Genomic DNA, 6133 nt, shown 5'->3' with positions numbered 1-6133 from the left:
ACTGTTATAGTAATATAGTTCTTTTCCTATTGTGAAAATAAGTAGCCTATGGTCAGTCCAGATTATTTTTTTTTAAAATTATGTTACTAAATATATTGAAGGAGAAGCATCTTTATATATATTGCAATGAAATTTAAATATTGTTTAAATCTTTGGTTTACGTTACTGCACTTTTCATGATAACTTATGCAGTTCCGCTTATATGAAAGAAGGGTGGCTGTGTATTCCTTTCCATGCACTATATGATGAAGTGCAAGCCCTTGTAAAGTCTTCTGTATCAAGATGTAATATTACAATGCTATAACTACAGGTTAAGGCGATTGCTGTTCATTGTGGTTATTAACGATTTGTACCGGATACAGGGTAATTACTTGTTTGTTTCCCATGGTGCCATCATTTATATAATTGCATGATGTGTAAGTCAGTCATATTGTGTTGTGCTTATGGTGTTTTGATCTTTGTAAATTTGTTTTTGTAAAGTGGTTGTAAACGGCTACTTATCTCATTTACAGGGACTTTAGTATTTTCTAAGCTCGTATATCATGTGAAAATTGTATGAGTTATTCATTCAAACTGTGCCACTTGTATCCCTAACATTACCATTAGCAGTGTCATCTGCTGTTATTTACTTTCATTATATTCATACTTGTTATTTTGAAATTTTTTGTCAATTAATCATCGAATTGTAATACTTTTTATATATGTAAGGATGGTATCACTTGCTCGCACTTCCATACTCAAACCTCGGAGATCGCCAGTACATCAGGCTAGAACAATCCAGTAAGGGTTTTTTTATTCAATATATATATATATATATATATATATATATATATATATATATATATATATATATATATATATATATATATATATATATATATATAAATATATATATATATATATATATATATATATATATATATATGTATATATATATATAAAATATATATATATATATATATATATATATATATATATATATATATATATATATATATATATATATATATATATATATATATATATGTCAAAAACAAAAGAGAGAGAGAGAGAGAGAGAGAGAGAGAGAGAGAGAGAAAAGAGAGATAAAAGTGTTGTGGAGAACACATGCTCTCTCCTCTCTCAGGGTGTGTAAAGAAAGTCGAGTAGTCTCCTTTCTTGTGGTAAATGAGTCTGGTTGACTCAGCATAGAAGAGGAGACTTTCTCCTCGCTGACAGTGGAAGCGTTGTCCTTTGAGAATTTTTTCTTTTTATTTTTCTTTTTTGCTTTGGGAGAATAAATTAATTTTATCTTTTGGAAGTATATATCATTACATTGGTGGATGAGTCCTTCAGCAAATAAAACCGATGCGAAGCTTGAAATTAGAAATAAATAATTGCTTCGCCGAAAAAAGCTTGCATATATTTCACATGCTTTTTACTTAACAATATAAATTGCTCGCTTTTTCGTTGTCAGTCTTGATGAAAATGAATTAAAAATGAAATGATTAGAAAGGGTAATAATTTTAAATGAGCCTGTAAATTTATTATTGTTAATTTTTGATGAATGAAAAATCAATGGATAAAATAATGAACCTAGCAATTCTCACTGTTGTTTTAATAGTTAATAAATCCGTGAAGTATCCCACATAATTGCCCTAAATTAGACTTAATGTACTGATGATGAGTCTGTTGTGGGGGTGTAGAATGAAGGAGAATATATTACAATCTTTGCAATGTCAGCTCAGGATATGAGATTGCCAACTCCACGGCCTGGACATTCACTCACTTTCACACTACACAGAGCAACAGGAATTTAATTTTCTATTTCTGGCATCCCACAGTAGTGGAAGGGTGGTTACCATTGACCTTGAGGTGAGAGAGAGAGAGAGAGAGAGAGAATAGTGTGTGGTTTAAAGGCCTGACATTCACTCACTTTCACACTACACAGAGCAACAGGAATTTAATTTTCTATTTCTGGCATCCCACAGTAGTGGAAGGGTGGTTACCATTGACCTTGAGTAAGAGAGAGAGAGAGAGAGAGAGAGAGAGAGAATAGTGTGTGGTTTAAAGGCCTGACATTCACTCACTTTCACACTACACAGAGCAACAGGAATTTAATTTTCTATTTCTGGCATCCCACAGTAGTGGAAGGGTGGTTACCATTGACCTTGAGTAAGAGAGAGAGAGAGAGAGAGAGAGAGAGAGAGATAGTGTGTGGTTTAAAGGCCATTTCTTCACCCAAGAAGCTCACAACTTTCAGCAGGAGCTAGTCTGTCTTAGGATATAGTGCGCTTGAATCCCAAGACTTTACCTCTTCGCAGGGCAGTAGTTTTTATGTAGTGCTATCAGATTACTAAATATTGCTACAGTTCCTTTAATGTTTCAGACAAAAGGAAAATGGCAATATTCAGGAAGCGGTATCTGGCAACTATTCGCAAGGCGGCGCAGGCGGATACACTTCTGTTTAATGCACAGATGATGTTCCATGGTGACTGAGTGACAGCTTCTCAGGCCCTAGGTTGCGGGCTGCAATAAAACAAGAGCTCGTACCAACACAAGGACCATGGCCTTATCTAAAACAAATGAACGACTCACTAACTAATGGATATTAGCACGTAATCAGTATCATAGTAGACCAGCTAAATAACATTCCATTTAAAGGATATTAAATTTATTATCGTTCTTTTATTCCTTATTTTTTTTAACTGTGGTATTAATTTGTTCTTGTGACTCGGCCTACGCCATTTTTTTCGGTCTGGAGAGGGTTTTATTTTATCGCCCAGAATTATAGGCCTATATGATTTGCATATACAGCGTTAAAAACGAAAGCATTTATTACACTTTGTGTATTTGTCATAACCGAAATATAAAATAGATATTGAATATTTATATATTAACCTATAAATGTTTGGCTAGGCCTAATGATCCTATAATATGCAATATGATTTTTGTTAATAAGTATTTGTATACTATTAGATTTTCATAATCACTAATGTATTCTTTTACAGTCTTTATGCAAATATATAATAGATCGTTACAGTGCTGAATGGCCTTCCAAAATTGTCCAGTTGTCCCAATTCTGAGCCCTGATGCCTGAGGACTAAATTATTCACTCATTGAAAGAAAACCCTTTATACTCTTCATAGTGAGGTGAAACAGTAAAACAACATTAATGTATTTCAATATAAATTAACATCAGTAAAGGTTTAAAGATAATTTTGATAGTGAGCAAGAAGTCAAATAGGAAACTTAACATTAACAAAATTTCTTATAGGTAGAAAAATTAAATAGTAAGACTACAATGAATGCTTTCGAATATAATTAAAGAGCAATATCAAAAGATAAATCAATAGATTCTTTCGAACATATTTAGAGGAACACAACAGTAATTTATGTTTATCCCAAGTATTCAATAAAAGTGGTTTCTCTGACTCTGGCCAGTTTCGGTTCGTGAATGCTGTTCACAGCCTGAGATTTACTGTAACTCCAAAAGCACCGATAACTCCGTTCACAGATGTTACCTGTCACCATTCACTCTAGGCCTAAGTGACTCCCATTAAACCATTCATTTGTAAATACAATATTCCCAATTTCCTTATCTGATATATATGAATTCGCGTTCATATTTGTAAAAAAATATCTATATTAAATTGATGGTTTTGATGATATTCAAAAGGAATTTGGCGTATGGAAGTTTTTGAAGTTATCGTGCATCGAAAGTGGTCTAGGCCTACTCATCATTCGGCGTTGCAGGCGTGCCATCCAAACCTCACAGTTCAGTGCATTTCAACCTTCAGTGAAGTGGACAGTATTTACGTTCAAGTTATAAATATATATTTTCGATAATTATAGTTTATATTTGCTAACTGAAAATAATATTCCTTCCACAGAGAGATCTTTGAACAAATGATAATCTGATAACACTAGATATGCCGAACTCTACCACTTATGTTTTATTTACGCAAAATAAACATCTTTAACTGAAAGTTCTTCATACAATGAAACCCTGATAACAGAAATACCCAAACATGAACTCACCTATAACCAGACATGCCCAGACATGAATGCACTTGTAACTAGAAGTGCACAACATGCGGTCACCAGTAACAAGAAATGCTCAAACATGCAGCTACTTGAAAGCAGACATGCCCAAACATGTAGTCACCGGTAAGCCAGACATATCCAAATTTCAGTTTCATGTATCCAGACGTACCCAAACATACAGCCACACATAACAAGAAATACCCAAACATTCAGCCACATATAACCAGATATGTCCAAACTTGCAGGCATTTGTAATAAAAAATGCCCAAATCTAGAGCCACCTGTTACCAGACATGCCCAAACATGAAGCCAATTTAAGCAGACATGCCCAAACATGTAGCCAGACATGCAAAAACATGCTACCACTTCTAAGTAGACATGCCCAAACATGCTGTCACCTGTAACATGACATGCCCAAACATGCAACCATCTGTAACCAAATACGCAAAAACATGCACCCACCTGTAAGCAATGAGACATACCCAAACATGCAGCGCCTGCAACCAAACATGCAGCTATCTGTAAGCAGTCATGTCCAAAATGCAGTCACCTGTAACCAGACATGCCCAAACATGCAGTCAACTATTACCTGACATGCCCACACATGCATCCACCTGTAAACAGACATGCTCAAACATGCATCTACCCATGACCAGACATGCCCAGACATGCCAAAACAAGCAGTTACCTGCAAGCAGACAATACCAAGCATGCACCTGTCTGTAAGAAGACATGTCCAAACGTGTACCCTCCTGTAAGAAGACATGTCCAAACGTGTACCCTCCTGTAAGCAGACATGCCCAACATGCAGCCACCTGTAAACATTTCCAATAACATGCAGACACTTGTATGCAGACATGTCCAAACATGCACCCACACATGAACAGACATGCTCAAACATGCACCCACACATGAAGAGAAATGCTCAAACAAGCAACGCCCAATAAACAGACATGTTCAAACACACAGCCACCTGTAACTAGACATGTGCAAACATGCAGTCACCTGCAACCTAACATGACCAAACATGCAGCCACTTGTAACCAGATGTGCCCGAACATGCAGCACCTGTAACAAAACATGCCCAAACATGCAGCCACCTGTAAACAGGCATACCCAAACATGCACCTACCTGTAAGAAGACATGTACGAACATGCACCCTCCAATAACATAAACCCACCTGTAACCAAATATTTCCAAACATATGAACAGAAATGCTCAAACAAGAAACCACCAGTAAACAGAAATGCCCAAACATGCACCTGGCTGCAGGAAGACATGTCCAAACATGCAGCCACCTATGAGCAGACATGCCCAAACATGAAGCTACCTGTAAAAAGACATGCCTGTCAACAGACATGGCCAAGCAAGGAATCATCTCTAGGCAGACATGTCCAAACATGCAATCACCCACAAAAAGACATGCCAAAACACGCAGTCACCTGTAATCAGATAAGCCTAACCGTGCTGCCACTTCTAACAGACATGTTGAAAAATGCAGCCCTCTGTAAAAAGATGCCCAAATATAAAGCCACCTGGCAGTATAATCAGCTATCCCACCAAGCACCCACAGGCGTCCAGACATAAACAAACATGAATCCACCTCTAATTAGTCACACAGAAAAGGCAGCTTGCAGAATCATGTTTTCACTTATGACTTTATGCACAAAAATTTGCCTTCTTATTCTGAGACATCAAATGTTGAATTAAACCGCTGAGGTTTTATCTATCTATCTATCTATCTATCTATCTATCTATCTATCTATATATATATATATATATATATATATATATATATATTATATTATATATATATATATATATATATATATATATATATATATATATATATATATATATATATATATATATATATATATATATATATATATATATATATCTATGCTCATTGAAAAAGCATGTACTGAGGCCTTATCACAACATTTATGTTGGCAGCATAGAGCGTCAATCACTGGAGTGGCGATTCCTCTGCCGGGCGTGTGACCTCGTAAGGCCATATTGAAAGGTCTCGGTCCAATTCATACTACTATATTTTATTACTAACATTATTTTTGCTTTTTTACTATTATTATTATTATTATTATT

This window comes from Macrobrachium rosenbergii, chromosome 9 (genome assembly GCF_040412425.1).
Source record: "Macrobrachium rosenbergii isolate ZJJX-2024 chromosome 9, ASM4041242v1, whole genome shotgun sequence".
Classification (NCBI taxonomy): domain Eukaryota; kingdom Metazoa; phylum Arthropoda; class Malacostraca; order Decapoda; family Palaemonidae; genus Macrobrachium; species Macrobrachium rosenbergii.
Note: the sequence above shows the minus strand (reverse complement) of the source record.